This window comes from Nuphar pumila, chromosome 15, assembly GCF_984573655.1.
Source record: "Nuphar pumila chromosome 15, dmNupPumi1.hap1.1, whole genome shotgun sequence".
Lineage (NCBI taxonomy): Eukaryota > Viridiplantae > Streptophyta > Magnoliopsida > Nymphaeales > Nymphaeaceae > Nuphar > Nuphar pumila.
Genome location: NC_143263.1, coordinates 53,502,423 through 53,519,641, shown reverse-complemented (window position 1 = coordinate 53,519,641; position 17,219 = coordinate 53,502,423).

The following is a 17,219-nucleotide window of genomic DNA, read 5'->3' as shown; positions in this document are numbered from 1 at the left end:
GGAGAGGGTGATTGAGTCTAGGTTGAGGAAGGTTGTCATGATATCGGAGAATCAATTTGGTTTTATGCCTGGAAGATCAACTATGGAAGCTATACATCTTCTTAGACAACTTATTGAAAGATATAGAGAGAGGAACAAAGATTTGCATATGGTTTTTATTGATTTAGAGAAGGCATACGATAGAGTACCTAGGGACGTTCTCTGGTGGACAATGATGAAGAAAGGTGTTTCTCTCAAGTACATTAGTATAATTAAAGATATGTATGAAGGAGTAGTAACCAATGTCCGCACTTGTGGAGGGGTGACAACCAATTTTCCGATAACGGTTGGGTTACATCAAGGATCTGCTTTAAGCCCTTTCCTATTTGCGATAGTGATGGATGAGCTTACGAGATCAATTCAAGAAAATGTATCGTGGTGTATGTTGTTTGCTGATGATATTGTTTTGATTGATGAGTCTAGAGCTGGGGTTAATGCTAAGTTAGAATTATGGAGACAGACATTGGAAGCTAGAGGTTTTAAGTTGAGTAAGAGTAAGACGGAATATATGGAATGTCGGTTTAGTAAGCAACGAAGTAGTGATGGGAGTGTAGTGAAGCTTGGTGAGCAAGATATACCGGTGAATGATTATTTCAAATATTTGGGATCCATCATTCAAAAGTATGGAGAAATTGATGGAGATGTAAATCATAGGATAAAGGTTGGGTGGATGAAATGGAAAAGTGCTACTGGAGTGCTGTGCGATCGTAGAATGCCATTGCGGTTGAAGGGAAAGTTTTATAGGACGACTATTAGACCCGCTTTACTATATGGTACGGAATGTTGGGCTGCCAAGAGACATCATATTCAAAAAATGAGTGTAGCTGAGATGCGGATGCTTAGATGGATGTGTGGAAATACAATAAAAGATAAGATTCAGAACGAAGAGATACGTAAGAAGGTAGGTGTTGCACCCATTGAAAATAAGATGCGAGAGAATCGTTTACGGTGGTTTGGACATATTCGGCGAAGGCCTAATGATGCTCCAGTTAGAAGGTTGGAGAAATGGGAAAATATATTAGTTAAAAGAGGTCGGGGTAGGCCTAGGAAGACTTGGATGGAGATGATAGGAAAGGATATGAATGCTTTGAACCTCACCGAGGACATGGCGTTGGATAGAAATGATTGGAGGAAAAGGATTCATGTGGAAGACCCAAAATGAATTTCTTTTTTGGTTCATATCGCTGACCCCAATTGTTTTGGGATGAAGGCGTAGTTGTTGTTGTTGTTGTTGTTGGTGATTTTTTCCGAAAAATTCTGAGTACGCCATTCTCTTTGTATTGACGCAACTAAGAAAGTTGGCTCAAGGAAATCTTTTGATTTCGTTTAGGAAGGAAGTTATGGATTCCAGAGTGTTTGAGTATATATTCACAAAGTGACGAATTACTTAAGTATAACTGGCTCGCAGGAATTGATTCGTTTTGCATTCTGAGAAAAATGCTATTTTTACCGGTAAATGCCTCATGAATTTTATTCAGAAATCATCTGAAAAATTACGGGTCTTACATCATTACCCCCTTAAAGGAATTTCGTCCACAAAATTCAGTTAAGAGTACAAAGTGAATAGATGAGGATACTTATCCCGCATATCAGCTTCGTGCTCCCAAGTGCAATCATCTATTCCATGATGTTGCCATTTCACCTTCACTAGTGGAATGACCTTCATTCTTAGGACTTGCTCTCGTCGGTCTATGATATCCACTGGCCTTTCCTCCACCGTCATGTCTTCTCGTATGTCAATATCTTCATGTTGAATGACGTAAGAAGGATCATAAAAGTACTTCCTATGCATTGATACGTGAAATACATCATGTATTTGCACGTATTGCGGTGGCAATCCTACTCGGTAGGTAGTCTCTCCGATTCGGTTCAAAATTTCGAAGGGACCAACGAATCTGGAGCTGAGCTTCCCCTTCTTTCCAAAATGAAACACACTCTTGGTTGGAGAGACCTTGATGAAAACCTTATCCCCAACCGCAAAAGTGAGCTCCCTACGCCGTTGATCTGCGTAGCTCTTTTGTCGGCTCTGAGCAGTCAGTAGCTTTTTTTTTATCATGTGGACCTGCTTAGTGTAGTGCTGCAACACAATGGGCGAGTCCAAAGTTCGCTCACCCACTTCACCCCAATGGATTGGTGATCGACAGGGTCGTTCGTACAAGGCTTCATACGGTGCAATCCCAATGCTAGCGTGGTGGCTATTATTGTAAGCAAATTCAGCCAACGCTAGGTGGGAATCCCAATCACCCTTCCATTCCAACATACAGGCTCTTAGCATATCCTCAAGAGTCTGTGTGGTTCGTTTTGATTGCCCATCTGTTTGGGGATGGAATGTTGTACTAAACTTGAGTTTCGTCCCGAGGGCTTTCTGAAGTTGCTCCCAGAAATGAGAGGTGAACTTCGGGTCACGATCAGATATGATCGATATCAGCACTCCATGGAGTCTGATGATTTCCCGAACATAAATTTTTGTCAATCTTTCAGTTGAGTATCGATTGTTGATTGGCAGGAAGTGAGCAAATTTGGTGAGTCTGTTCACGATCACCCATATTGAATTGTGTTGTCTCCTGGATCAAGGTAACCCTATGATGAAATCCATCGTAATGCCTTCCCATTTCCATTCCGGAATCTCGATCCATTGTATTTTTCTGCCAGGTCATTGATGTTCGATTTTGACTTGCTGACAGATCAAACACTTTGAGACAAAAGTAGCCACATCACGTTTCATACCCCTCCACCAGTACTTCCTCTGTAAGTCCCGGAACTTTTTTGTACCTCCAAGGTGGATAGTGTACTTACTACTATGAGCTTCTTGGAGTACTTCCTTTCTTAGCTTAGGGTTATTTGGAACCAAAATCCTTTCTTTCATCCATATTCCTCCATCTTCTTTCAAATGGAAGAAAGTATCATCCTTTTCAGCACGAGCTTTTAATTCCAAGTACTGGGGGTCCTTGAACTGTTCGGCTACAATGTGATCGAGGATCTCGATATGGATTGTCAGGCATGACAATCAAATCTTTCCTGGATTAACCAGTGTGAACACCCCAAATTTTTCAAAGTTTTGTAAAAATGACCTTTTTGCCCCTGACCCCATTTTCTGAGAAAATCAAAGCTAATTTTCAGTTGTTCTTCGGATTTTCTAAATCAAATTCCATTCAAACTCGATTTCGGAGCCGAACCCGGTGTTTAAGGTCCAAATTTGAGCCTCGTTACTCAATTTACAAATCGAAATTATAAAATACCAAACATATTTTCTGAACGACTCAAACAGCTCATTCGAAACCCATTTGGATCCACTGTTTTATATTTTCTCGATTCGAGGTCCAAACTTCGAATATCACCTCAAATTCCAGGTCCAAATTCGCTTTCTGAAGAATTTTTCAGAGAAATAGCTTTGAATTCTCAGAAAAACTCTCTTTTGTAAATATTTTGCAAAAATACAAAAAATCAATTTAAAATCTTTATTTTCTTGCAAATCTTAGGATTCTATTTTAAAAATACAAAAAAATAGAAAAATAACACAAAAACCAAAAAAAATGAAAAAACTACGAGAAAAACAAATGGTTTTGAAGCTTTTTAAGTTAATTTTTCTGAAAACCTCATTTTTTTAACCATTTTACAAAAAATTCTTAAAAGGGGACCCTCTTTTTGGAAAAGAGAAAAAGTTCCAACGGACTCCTTCCGCGCATTTCTGTCTCCTCTCTCCATCATTGATCTTAAACTACCCCCTTCGTTCCCCTCCATTGATGCTCAACGATTTTTTCTCTCGAATCATCCACTGCCCCTTTAAGAGAAGGCCTCCACCGCTTCTCGGATCCATTCATCTTCATGCAACAATTTCTCCTCCAGCATTGTGAACACCCCAAATTTTTCAAAGTTTTGTAAAAATGACTCTTTTGCCCCTAACCCCATTTTCTGAGAAAATCAAAGTTGTTTCAAAGCTCATTCTTCAGATTGTCTGAATTAAATTCCATATTGGTATATTTAAGGTTAATTTCGGATCCGAATCCAGGACTTTGAATCCATATTTCCTCAAAAACCGGATCTAAACCCATTTCTGAAGAAATTTTCTCAAAATAGCTTTAAAATTCTCAGAAAAATTTCCTTTTGTAAATATTTTTACAAAAACACAAAAAAATTAGTTTTAAAATCTTTAACTTCTCGTAAAGCTTTAGGATTATTCTAAAAATACAAAAAAATCGAAAAATAACATAAAAAAACCAAAAAAAATGGAAAAATTATAAGAAAAGCAAATGATTCTCAAGGTTTTAAGAAGCTTCTTGCTGAAAACATCAATTCTGAACTATTTTACAAAAATTTCTTTTTAAGGGAAGCCTCTTTTAGGAAATATCATAAAAAAAATCCAACAACCCGCTCCCGCGCATTTCCTCCTCTGGAAGCTTTGTTCGCAGGATGGCTTCCCACCTTCAATCTCAAACAAATCCCATCTCTCTCCATCCTCCATCTCCAATGACTTCCCTCTCGAACCCTCCATTACCTCTTTAAAAGGCGGCATCAACTCCACCCCGGGGGGATCATCTTCACGCAGCAACTTTCTTTGAGCATACTTTGATCACCTATCTTTCCCCTTCGTCGGCATCTTTCCATCACAAGGCATCGGGTCTCCTGCCTCTCCATTATCATCCGTCTTCATTCCTCCTGTTCCAGACAACTATCCCACAAAGCAAAGGCACGAAGAGCCTCTCAACTCCCCAGTAAAAACTCTGCAAAAGCAAAGTATCCATCATCCGTTGCCTGCCAAACACCGTGAGCATTTCTTTCTGATCAAATTGGAGAAAATCCATCCAACCTCAAATTTCAAAGGAAACAACACCGCCCGATCAATCTAAGCAAAGTTTTATTACTGTGAGTTCCTTATCTCTGTTCTTTCATTCTTTCTTTTAGTTTTTTTTTTTTTTCTTCTTCTTTCGTAAGATGCCGATGATGAAGATTGACCTGCATATAGCAGGGTCGATCCCTCTACGACTATAACAACAGAATATAGATGTTTCCGACATTTTCTTTTTCCTTCATGAATTCGTGTAGTTTTCACCAATTCTAGATGCCTAATTATAATTGGTTTTTTTTTTCCCTTTCATATCTCAACATTTATTTCAGCTTCCCATTTGTAATGAATCACTTTGGGTATCATATCGCACATACTCAATCGGCAGTTTATCCTTTCATGATTCACTAAAATATCATCAGCAGCATTGAGCTCTCGTTCATCCAGAATCACCCGTCATGTTTTATTTTGGGGTTTCTCTATTCTGATTACAGTAAATATAGTTCTATTGCAATAATCTCTGATTCAATAGGAGATTGCAAAACCAGAAAGGGTGATCACGGAATCCAATGTATACAATAGATCAAGTGTAAAATTGTATCTGATCCTGCAATCCAATTTTCCCCTGTATATAATTTGTTCGTCTATCTAGATTGGTTGGGGTTGTTTGATCAATATCCTCTGTAATTTCTTTTTCTTTTGGGTTTTAATGTGAATGGCTGAATTTGGATCCCTTTCCTTTCTATGGCAAAATCAGCAGGTTATTATGTAGTCACTGGTTATAACATGAAGGTGAGTTACGTGATCCCTCTTTCATTTTTTTCAGTTTTTGCATCTTACATTCTGTATTTCACTGATGTTAGATCATTTTTCTCTTAGCCCTCGGGTGTTTTGCTTTGTTCCAATAGAATTTTACGATTGTTGAATAAACTGTTGATTGTTGTTTTTCCTAGTTCATTTGAAACTCCGTAATCTAGCATCAATACCTGTATATCTGTACTCGTTTTGCACTATGTAGACAGGTTCGTATGGCCATCATTTGTAATTTTTTTTGTTATTATATTTCCTTTTCATTAGCATCACTATAGCCGCCTCTTTGATTCTCTGCACCATGTGACCCCATCCGAGAGAATTTAGAATTCCTCATGATTTAAGAAGGATTGCTCCGAGCTTTAATCCTCCTACACTCCCCTCATTGATTGATACAACCACTGAAATTCCTGATCGGCTGCACCAAACCAAGTCTGTCTCATGGATATCAACACAACATCGAAAAAGGCTCCCTGCCCAGCATTGCAATGTAAAGGAGATCAATCGATGGCCTTGATTCAAAATAAGGGATTCGACCACCCATCCTTCAGAAATTGAATCGATGGCATTATAGCAAGTCAATGAGTCTCGACTGGAAGTCCATGCGAGAGTTGAGCCACAGAAGCTGAAGCTAAAAGAGGAGGCCAAGGCAGGACGACTGAGGAAATTCTCTGCAATACCTTATCCTAGTTTGAGATACAGGAGTATCAGCCGATTACTTTGCAGGAAAAAGTGGAATTTAGCTACTCTGATTCAACATTCAGGCAAACCTCTTGTTGAATTCCCTTTTCCTTTAGTTAATGACAAGTCTGTGATTTTTTTTTTTATTTGCTCATCATTTCAATTCATTAAGCATATCCTGTTTCAAGTCCTCGGCACCATCATCTTTGCTGCTCGTGCCTTCAACAGATGAGTCACCTTGTTATCATCACAAAAATTTTTAACTTTTGCAAATCAAACTGACCTTTGAAAAAGATTTTTGAAAATAACTCGCCTCTGTTTTTAAAATGCGGGAAAATTCTGTAGAATGGGACTCGCCTGTCGGTACGAGGTTCAACCGTTCCTACCACCTTTAACAGGGGTAATTGAACCAAGGATCAATCTTATGCTCTACTCTATTCAACTTGTCTAAATCATATTCTAATTTCTAAATGCACCCAGAATCAGGCATGTGCTATGAATTTTCAGAAAATGCACATTTTGAAAACATGATGTTTGCTTTGAATGATTGAAATATTTAGAAAATATAAATCTTGGAAAATCGTGAATTGGGATTTGAAATGTACTTCTGAGAGAAATAAAATCGATTTTGAGGAATCCTTGACATTTGGTGAAAATTGATTCTGAGAGACTTGGTTTCTCTGAATTCAAACTTGGAAATTGAAATTCTAACTTAGAAAATTTGAATTTGGAACTTAGGAAATACTTGAAATATCATTGGCAAATCCATATTCTTTTGAATAAGACTTAGAAAAATTCTAACTTCAAACTTTGAAATTGACTGCATAACTTTGAAAAATTGAGTTTATGAACTTGAGAAACACTTGAAATATTCTTTGAAATTCAATGCTTTTGGGAAAATCGATTTTGCTATAAGACTTGGGAGATTTTGAGGAAATGAACTTCTTTGAATTGAGATTTGAATTGGAATTGGCAACTGCATGAAATGAATGAATATGGAGTTGAGGAATTGAGAAATACTTTTTATATTTTTGAGAAATGCAGTGCATTTTTGAAGTTAGCCTAAGAGTGTAGGCTGAATGTGGCTAATGTGAAGATCATAAATCTAAGTATCATTTGTATTCTGACTATGGCCATAAATACAAATTTCACCAAGTTTATAAACTTCATAGAAGCTAGTGCATGTGCCATTCGTGTAGACCATGGTGAATTTATAAAAATATGCATGAATCATCATCCATCACACATTAACATTATAAAAATAAACTATATGCAATGCAACCTAAGCTAAGCAGGAAATGTAAATTCTTATTCCAAAGTTTAATTACAAATTACATCACTATTAAAATTTAAATACATGAAATTAAAATTTTCAATGTACCTGCAAAACTCGAAAACTTTGTTAGTAATGATATGTTGGCTTTTCTAGATTTATCCAATAATATCTAGAAATTACTGGATTTTGCTAGACATAAGCCTTTTCATTGATTCCCTTAAATCAAAATTGATAAAATATGAAATAAGATTGAATAAATAAATAAGATAAGATATGAAATTTCGAAATTGGGGTCCAAATGACCAAAATACCCCTAATAACAAGACTATGGCCTTGAAATTAGGGTTTTTTAGAAAGATATTTGGATAAAATGCAAGTTTTGAAATTTGAATGGAATAAGCTAAGCTAAATATGATGTGACATGATTAAAAATATGGAAATTAGGGTTAAGGATTTCGAAATTGAGGTCAAATGACCAAATTGCCCCCGATAGCAAGACTATGGCCTTGAAATCAGGGTTTTCTGAAATAGATTTTGGTAAAAACTTAGGTTTTATGCACTAAATGAAATCAAATGAGCATCAAATTAAACCTAAAGCATCCTAATATGATTATGAACATGATTAAACCTTAAAAATATATGTTTATGCATGAAAATCAAATAATATCACAAAAACTGTGATTTTAGCAGTGTTTTTGGATCTTTCAGGAACCCGGTTTTGCAATTTGCTTAATTCAGAGATCAAATGGATTCCAAAATCCATAAAATTGGTACCTGCACTTGTTATAACCCTAATGTCGAATTGTAATTATAAAATTAATTTTTTGACATTGAATTAATCCGAAAATTGCATTAAACCATAAAAATATGCTATTTTTTACCTAATTCACCAACCAGTTTCAATCCAAGACCTGAACCAGGGGTCAAATCTCCATGGAAATTTATGAAATTTTACAGAGACTAACTAAGAATAAAAACAGAGATTTCCCAATTTACATATCGGAAAAAGCATCTCCGGTTAGGGAGAAACCCTTCCGGCAATCTGAGCTAACATATTTCACTTTTAACAGGGATTAAAACACCTACTTCAGATTGAAAATACAGACATAAATAGCAATATTAAACAAAAATCTCTGAAATTTTAGTGGTGAATAGTAGATAGAAAAATAACAATACTCACTTTTTACAGATCTAAAATCGGATCTGTGGTTTGGGATGTATGACTAATACAAGTCTGATTAGGGTTTTGGTAAACCCTAAGGAGTTTTAAATTTAAAAACAGATTCTCTAAAAAGGGAAAATAATAAACAGTGATCAAAAAATCCAAAAATTTCACAGACGACAGATCTACTCAATGTGAATCCATAGCACTTTACAGATCTAAAATCGGATATAAGATGAGAGAAATATCATCACAGCAAGTTACCTTCTTGATTTTAACCACGATTTTAAAGCTTTAAAACCCGATTTGATGTCTGATTTTTTTGACAGGGTTCCCGAGATTCAAAACCTCTGATTTTTCTACAGTAACTCAATAACTCATGCATGCATCACATATAAAAAAATCAGAAATAAACAATGAGTACTTTAATCCGAAATAACATTATCTTTACTGTTCTAAACCTAAAACACACAGAAATTTAAGAAACTTGAAAAACCATGCATTAACTAATGTAAATCAATAAAATAAACCATAAAACAGTAAATAAAAATTATTTCTATGCTATAGAACGTAAAACAAACATGAATAAACCATGAAAATAAAATAAAAACAAGGAATCAATGGCTGGAATTTGATATCACCTTTAAAACATAGATTTAACCCATTAAAAGAGTAAATTGTATATTTTATTGGTTAATAATGTAAAGAATCATATTAAAATCAATTCTAATGGATTAAAATCCCTGTGAATCACATAAAACAGGGTTAGATCACCTTCTTGGATCGTTCTTGCTGATTCTTGAGGTTAAACCATGGTTGGATCTTCATAAGGAGGGGTGTCCAAGCCTAGATCTAGGTTTAAATCATTAAAAACACTAAATAAAATATTAAAAATTGAAGAAATTATTTACCTTGGAGTTGCAGCAATGGAGGAAGGCTGGAGAGGAGAGAGAAGCTCCAAGAATCCAATAGGAGGTGGCTGGAAAAATCATCCCCCATGGGGCCTCTTTATAAAGAAAATTTGTTTAGGTTAAAAAATCAAGTTTTCTAAAAATTTTGGACTCTCTAAGGGGGGCGATTTTGGGGTGTAAAGACTATCCTACCCCTAGCCTAAATTATCCTATTTAATACCTAATTAACCCCTAGACTCTCCTAAAAAATCCCCAAATGTAATGCCACTTGGCATTTTTAACATTTGAATTTTAAAACACCTTTTAAAAACCTTTAAAAACACTAGTTTTAAAAACTAAACTTCAAAATGAGTTTTTAAAATGAATTTTGACTCTTCTAAACCTCTAACACTAACCAAGACATTGACTAACCCTAGTCTAGCCCTGACTTACTCGAATATGGCGCCACCCCGAGTGGGCCCTACTTGAGTTTTTACAAAAAGATGATTTTAAAACTTGAAATTGAAGGAGTTTTCAAAAGGATTTTCAAAAGTAATCTTAAAATTAGAATTTTTAAAATGGCATAGGGTTCTAGCTGAATTAGAATTCCTCTGGATATGGTGCCAACTGAGTGGGCCCACATCGAGTTTTGGAAATTTTGAAATAAACACTGAAAATGGCTTTGAAAAAGGGTTAAAATCGACATTTGAAATTCAAGATCTTTGAAAATAGGGTCTCAAGCGAACTGGAACTCCGAGTTAGAGTCCTGAACTCTTAGGACTCTGAGATTTTAAATTTTAGAATTCAAATGTAAAAATTTTTGAAAGATTTTATCAAGAAATGATGAAATAAGTCAGAAAACACAGTCAGGGTTAGACTCTTAACTCGACCGAACTCTAAAATAGAATTTTGAACTAACTGGACTCTGTAAAATGACCTAAATTTTGACAATAATCGAAAAAGACTGAAAATGGAAGTAAAACAGATTTCAAAACAGACTTCTGACCAGATTAGGACTCTGAGATAGAGTCCTGAGCAGACTGAAACTTTCAAAAATTTAAGAAATTTGATGAATAGAGGAATTCAGAAGCGACACCACCTCAATGGGTCTCATATGTGAATTGAAATCGATTAAAATTTGAATTTGAAATGAATCCAGATTGTTTCCTTGAGAAAATATTTCGAAATATAAAGTCCTGGGGTTGGAAAATGACAGAGTATTGAATAAAAACCCAGGTTTTAAAATTGATTTTGAAATAAAAGCTTTAAAATTCAAATCTGGATTAAATGTTTTGAAATAGGAGTGCTAGATCTCGAAAATGAAATGCAATGACATGCAATGCGATGAAATGATATGCAGAATACATGTAATGATATGCAATGACACATGAAATGGACAAACACTGGATGAGGGTGAAAAGTTGGGGTGTTTACACACCTGTAGGTATTGCATTGTATATAACCAATGTTGGTTACCCTCTCATGATCCATCTGTAGCGATTCACCACATCCCATCTACCTATTACCCTGTTTTCAAACTAAAAAAAAAAAAAGGATATTCATGATTTGAGGATATAATTGTTAGTAGAGACCATCGATGGGGGGTTGGCCCAGGTCTGTTAAAATTCTTGAACAAGGTGGTCATGACCAAGAAGGGCGTCGTTGCTATCTCAACAATTCCAGCAGCACCCCCCTCTGTATGTCGTATTCCAACCTATATTAAGATCAACCCTCAATTGAGTTAGGCTACCAGAATCCAATGAGTGGCCCTGTGAAAATTCATTGGCCCAGAAATCAATCTTCTGAAATAATGTAAAGTTTTTTTTTTCTTTTTTTCTTTTTTTTTAGTTATTTATTATCATCTGAAACAGATTGGGAATTGTTGATTGGTTTTATACCCATTCCATCTTCCTATACCTACAACCTATGCATCTCTTTGATCCTCCCTTTTGCTGTCGTAATTACAGCAGTAGTCATACCTATATTTCTGTACTTGTGTCCAACTACTGGCATAGTGTTTAGGTATCTTTCATAAATTGTACATGCCATGACAATCTTATTTGGTAATGTCAATACCTATACTGTTGTGTCTAGGATCTCCACTTCTAGCAGCCTTCTTATCCCCTATGTTTGCATATCTTCACCCTTTGCAAGTATGGTTCACCAGCCAACATCCCATTTGCTGTGTATTGGACATCATATCAACCCTCCAGTCACTGCTATAGTTCTTCCAACCCATTCACCTACCAACATTTCTCCATCAGGTTCACCCTGTCACCTAGGTAACTATAGCATCAAGTCTTCCTAATTGGGTTAGGAAATACTTGATTTACTGCATCCTACAGCATAGCCTTGCCACTGCCTCATTAGCTATCTCCTACCTTCCATGTCCATTCCCATTTTGTCGCATCCCTCGCTCATCCACAGCAGTGCGTGGCACTGCTGTAATGTTTCATAGACTCACAGCAGTGCCTATGCACTACTGTGGTACTCTCTTTTGTATCTGCAGCCGTGTCAGGGACTGTCATACCCTCCCAAAATATCTACAACAACACTAAGGTAAAGTTGTGGTTTATCTTTCGGACCTACTATACATTAGCTATCCTCATAACATTCAGCAAATTTCTGCACAAAATATGTAGTTTACCATCTTGCTGTCTTTCAAAGTCTTGTATATATATATATATATATATATATATATATATATATATATATATATATATATATATATATATATATTTTCTTTTATTAATTCTTCTTACTTGCAGGAATATCCGGAAGTGTTGATGTCCTTCTCAGATTAGGACTTCAAAAGTCAGTTTAAATCATTGTAATAGCTAGATTGGAATAAGAATTTATATTTCCTGCTTTAGGTAGAATGAATGAGCATTATAAAATATCATGAAACTGTTTGTTTTCATGCATTTTTTTTCTTTATTTCTCAAAATTCTCACAATGGTGAAACACGGATGGCACGTGCACCATTTCGTAAGAGGTAATTAATACTAAGTTGATGATCCACATCAATGGCCATAGTCAGGGTGTGGACAAAACTTAGCATTTTTATCTTTTACAAAATAACATTGGATCCACACTGGATCCATTTTCAAAATTCATCATATTTTTCCTTAAATATTTTCTCCTTTTATTAGAATTTAACTTAAAATTAACTCAAAATATATACCAATGGCCATAGTCAGGGTATATTGAGGGTTAATTTCATTTTAAATTCTATAAAAGCACCAAAAAGTATTGTATCCTTCATTTGAATCTAGATATGACTATTATATAATACATTCAATGACCATAGTCAGGAGTGTATTATATCATTAGTCTTATTTAAATTCATTTGAAGAATGAAATATAATTTTCAAATCCAATTTCAACTTATTCAAATGCATTCATCATATAGGATAGAATTGCATCATATTTTCAAAAATTCCCTTTTCAAAATTCCAAGTGATTCTTTTTCTTTCTTACTCAGATCAAATCTTATTCAAATCCAATTCTATCTCATTTCAATATTCAAAAACTCAATTTTAGAGTCCAATTTGACTTTGAAATTTCAAAATCATTTTATTCCAACTCAATTCAAAATTCAATTTCAAAGTTCAAATTAAACTTTGAAGTTATCTTCTGATTTCAAAACCAAGGTCATCCCCTTATCTTCAATCAAGGTTTGGAATTAAATCTCAAGTTTAAATTTGGGTTTTTCAAAACCCACATCCATCTTTAAAAGTCCTATTTGGGCTTTTCAAAACCGAAAACTAAAGTTAGACCCTAATCTTAGATCCAGATTTCCAAGTATAAATCCAATTCTACATTGGATCTTAGACTTCAGATCCAAAATTCCACTTAGGATCCAGATCCCCATTCTACATTGGATCTCAGATTACAGATCCAAATCCCACTTAGGATCTAGATCCCCATTCTACTTTGGATCTCAGTCTTCAGATCCAATTCCATTCTAGGATCCAGGACCCAATTCTACCTTGGATCTCAGACTTCAGATCCAATTTCATTCTAGGATCCAGAATCCAACTTCATCTTGGATCTCAAATTGAAGATCCAAATTCCATTTAGGATCCAGAATCCAACTTTACTTTGGATCTCTGACTTCAGATCCAAATTTCATCTTGGATTCTAAATCCTGGATCCAATTCCATTCGAAACTTCAGATCTAATTCCATCTAGGATCCAAAGATCCAACTTTACTTTGGATGTCCAACTTCATATCCCAATTCCATTTTGGATTCCAAATCTTGAATCTGATTCCATTCAAAATTCCAAATCCAAATACCACTTTAATTCCAAAATCCAATTCCATTTCATTCCTAATTTCAAATCAAGTTCCCATTTCAGATCCTAAATTCAAAATTCAACTTTGAACTCTATTCAGAATCCAAATCTTGGATTCGGATTTCATCTTGAAATTTCAACTTTTAAATCAAATTCCATTTCTCAATCCTATTGAGATTTCCCAATTCCATCTTTTCTTCTGATTCAATTCCATTTCTATTTTCATTCAAAGTCCATTTATGACTTTGAAAATTTCCTTTCTTCTCTTTTTTATCTCAAAAACTTCAAAATCATTTTCCAAAACTCAGATTTATTTTCCCAAGCTCTTGATTATTCTAAGAACTTAAGAACTTTAATCTTAAGTTCTAAGTTAAAAATCATTTCTTTACTTTATCAGATTCATCTCATAAACACTTGGGAATTCTTCAAAATCTTTTCAAAAAGAGCATACATTTTTGCATTTGCACAAACATGATTCTTTGTGCATTTAGACTTAGGATAAATTCTTAGATAATTTCTTAGCAAAGCAAAAGGCATTAATTCAACCCTTGGTTCGATTACCCCTGGTAAAGGCGCCAGGAACGATCGAACCTCGTACCGACGAGCGGATCCCGTCTCCCAGTTTTCCCGCAAATATTTCAAAACGGACGTGAGTTATTTTGCTAAATATCTTTCAAATCAAGGTCAAGTGAGACCGCGCAAAATAGTTCCTCTTCTCTCTTTCTTTCTTTCTTTCTTTCTCTTCTCTCTTTTCTGTCTTTTATTCTTCTCCCTTCAAAAAGGAGGAAAATAGAGGTTGGAAAAGGAAAAGAGAAGGAAGAGAGAGAAACCAACGAGAGAATAGGAATTTTTTTTTGCGATGATCACAGTTTTGGCGACCGTGATGGGACTCGTCTCCGTCCGGTCGAATTTAATGCCTTTCTTTTTTTTTGCTTTGATATTATCTAAGTCTTTATTCTACATATGTCAGCTTCATTTCCATGCAAACCTTAGGAGCCTAGACTCTGTCCTAAAGCTGGCATCATTGCATATAGAATTTAAGTATGGTTTGGTAGGACTATATTGAGGGGATTATTCCATGTTCACATTAGACTTAGGTCTGAAATACAACTCTCCTCAATTTTAGGGATTGAATGCAAACAATGTATGCAAGTGTATGCTTCTCTTCATTTTTCTCTTTAGGACTTGCATTAGAGCCATCTGATTTATTTTTGCATGTTGAACATGTTTTCAAAAATATCCCCTACCTATATTGTCCCGGTCTTCACATTGCTGGGTTGTCTCACTGAACCATAGTTTGGGAGAGAGCCTCACAACTGGACCACTTATTTGGGTTCGCGCCCCCCTACCACGTACTTAAGGGCCATAGTCCGAGGTATATCGGTAGGTGCTCAAGGATGTTGGGAAGTCATTACTTTAGAACCGGAAAAATATTTCTATGCCACGTACCTCAAGCTTCGGCTTGGGTATATCGGCGTATCTTGATTGGAATCAGATGATCTGAACCCTAGAGTTAGGATTAAGGTCCTACAAGCCATTTCAAATATTGCATTTAGAGTCAGCCTTTAGGGAGTGCTGTGTGCGCATCCTTGTTTGTGCAGCGTTAATTGTATGATAATTCTCTTATTTCTTTCATATATGTGTATCGAACCCTTTTTCAAAACCCTGGGTGTATTATTCAAAACTTACCCTTATTTTCAAAAACCCCAGGTGTATATTTCTATCTACCTACATTTCTTTTTTTTCTTTTAGATCAAATTTTCTTCAAAAACCCTCGAAAATTTCTTTAAAAATTCCTCAACCTTTTCGAAATATTCCAGGATTTGGTTCTTTAAAGAGTCTATCCATAAGTCCTGCATTTTATCTAATTCTCCCTATTTTCTTCTTTTTTCCCAGTATCATTTCAATGGCGTCAAATTCCCTCGATACTGTCTTTCCCCGAGATCATGTCTTCTATCAGATTCAGGATGGACCCCTGGATCTGCGGGTTATTCAGTCTCGTCCTTTCTTCCCTCGGTGGTATTATTCTTGGTTCGCCACCTTCTCACGTATGTTTCAAGACCACTTGGATGACTGTGGGTTGGAGATGGCATCAACAATAGGCAAGCGAACCATCAATGGAGCCCTGATTCAGGCTATGGAAGAACGGTGGAATCCACGTACCTGGACATTCTGGTTTCCTTGGGGGGAGATGACTCTGCTGATGGACGAATTCAATGACATTATGGGATTGCCCGAACCAGCTGGTCAGCCAGATGATCCTGTCGAGCAGCAGTTTTTTATCAACATCAAAGGTGTAGATGTTCGAGAAGCCTTAGCAAGAGCAACGAGGAGCAGATCCTGGCCTCTCACGGAGATTGGTAGGAATTAGTTCATCGACCTGTTCGAACTATATCAAAAGTACGGAGCCTACAAAGAGGTTGACACTTTGTCTCGAGCAGCGAAGGACAGAATTCAGCACGCCATGATCCTGTGCACAGTGGGGTTAGCCTTCTTCCAAGATGGTCAGAATTTCATAGATATCAGAGTCGCCCAGCTCTTTCGAAGATGGGGAAGCAAGCAGACTCGTCAGCTTTCAGTTTCCATGGCCGCATTAGCCTTTCTTTACAGAGGCTTGGCTCGATTTGCTCTTGGGGAGACCATTCTGGTAGAAGGATGCACTTACGCCTTGCAGTCGTGGTTCCTGCGACACGTTCCCTCAAAGGCCAGTTCTTTCAGGTTCAACAGTAAGCAGCCAAAGACAGTCATCCAATGCCGAGCTCTGATCGAGAAGCTGCATTAGGAGGAGATTACCTAAGATTTCTTTGACAGAAGAGAGACTGTTTCTCGATACACTTATGCCCGTGACAAGCGCCACAAGTTGATGGGCCCTTTTTTTTGTGTTGATTATCAGCCGGAACGATGTCTGAGGCAGTTTTCGCAGCGGCAGGTTCGTGCCAACACCCGCTTCCTGACAGGCAACGTGCCAGAATTCAACCTGCAGTCGGATCAGTGGTCTGGGGCATATCATGTCGCTAAATATACATGGGATTCCTTTATTTCTCTGTCTATATTTCCAGGACCAAATGTATCAGTTGAATATCAAGAGTGGTGGCAAACTGTCTGCCCACCCTCTCTTTGTCTTTAAATGCTTAAAATATCAATAAAAATTTACTTTTTGGTCAAAATATTGTTTTCTGTAATTTGTTTATAGCGCAAATAAAAGTCATCAATTTTGGGTGACAACCTAATCCTTGGTAAAAGGGATATTCCTTCCACATTTCTTCAATATATTATCAT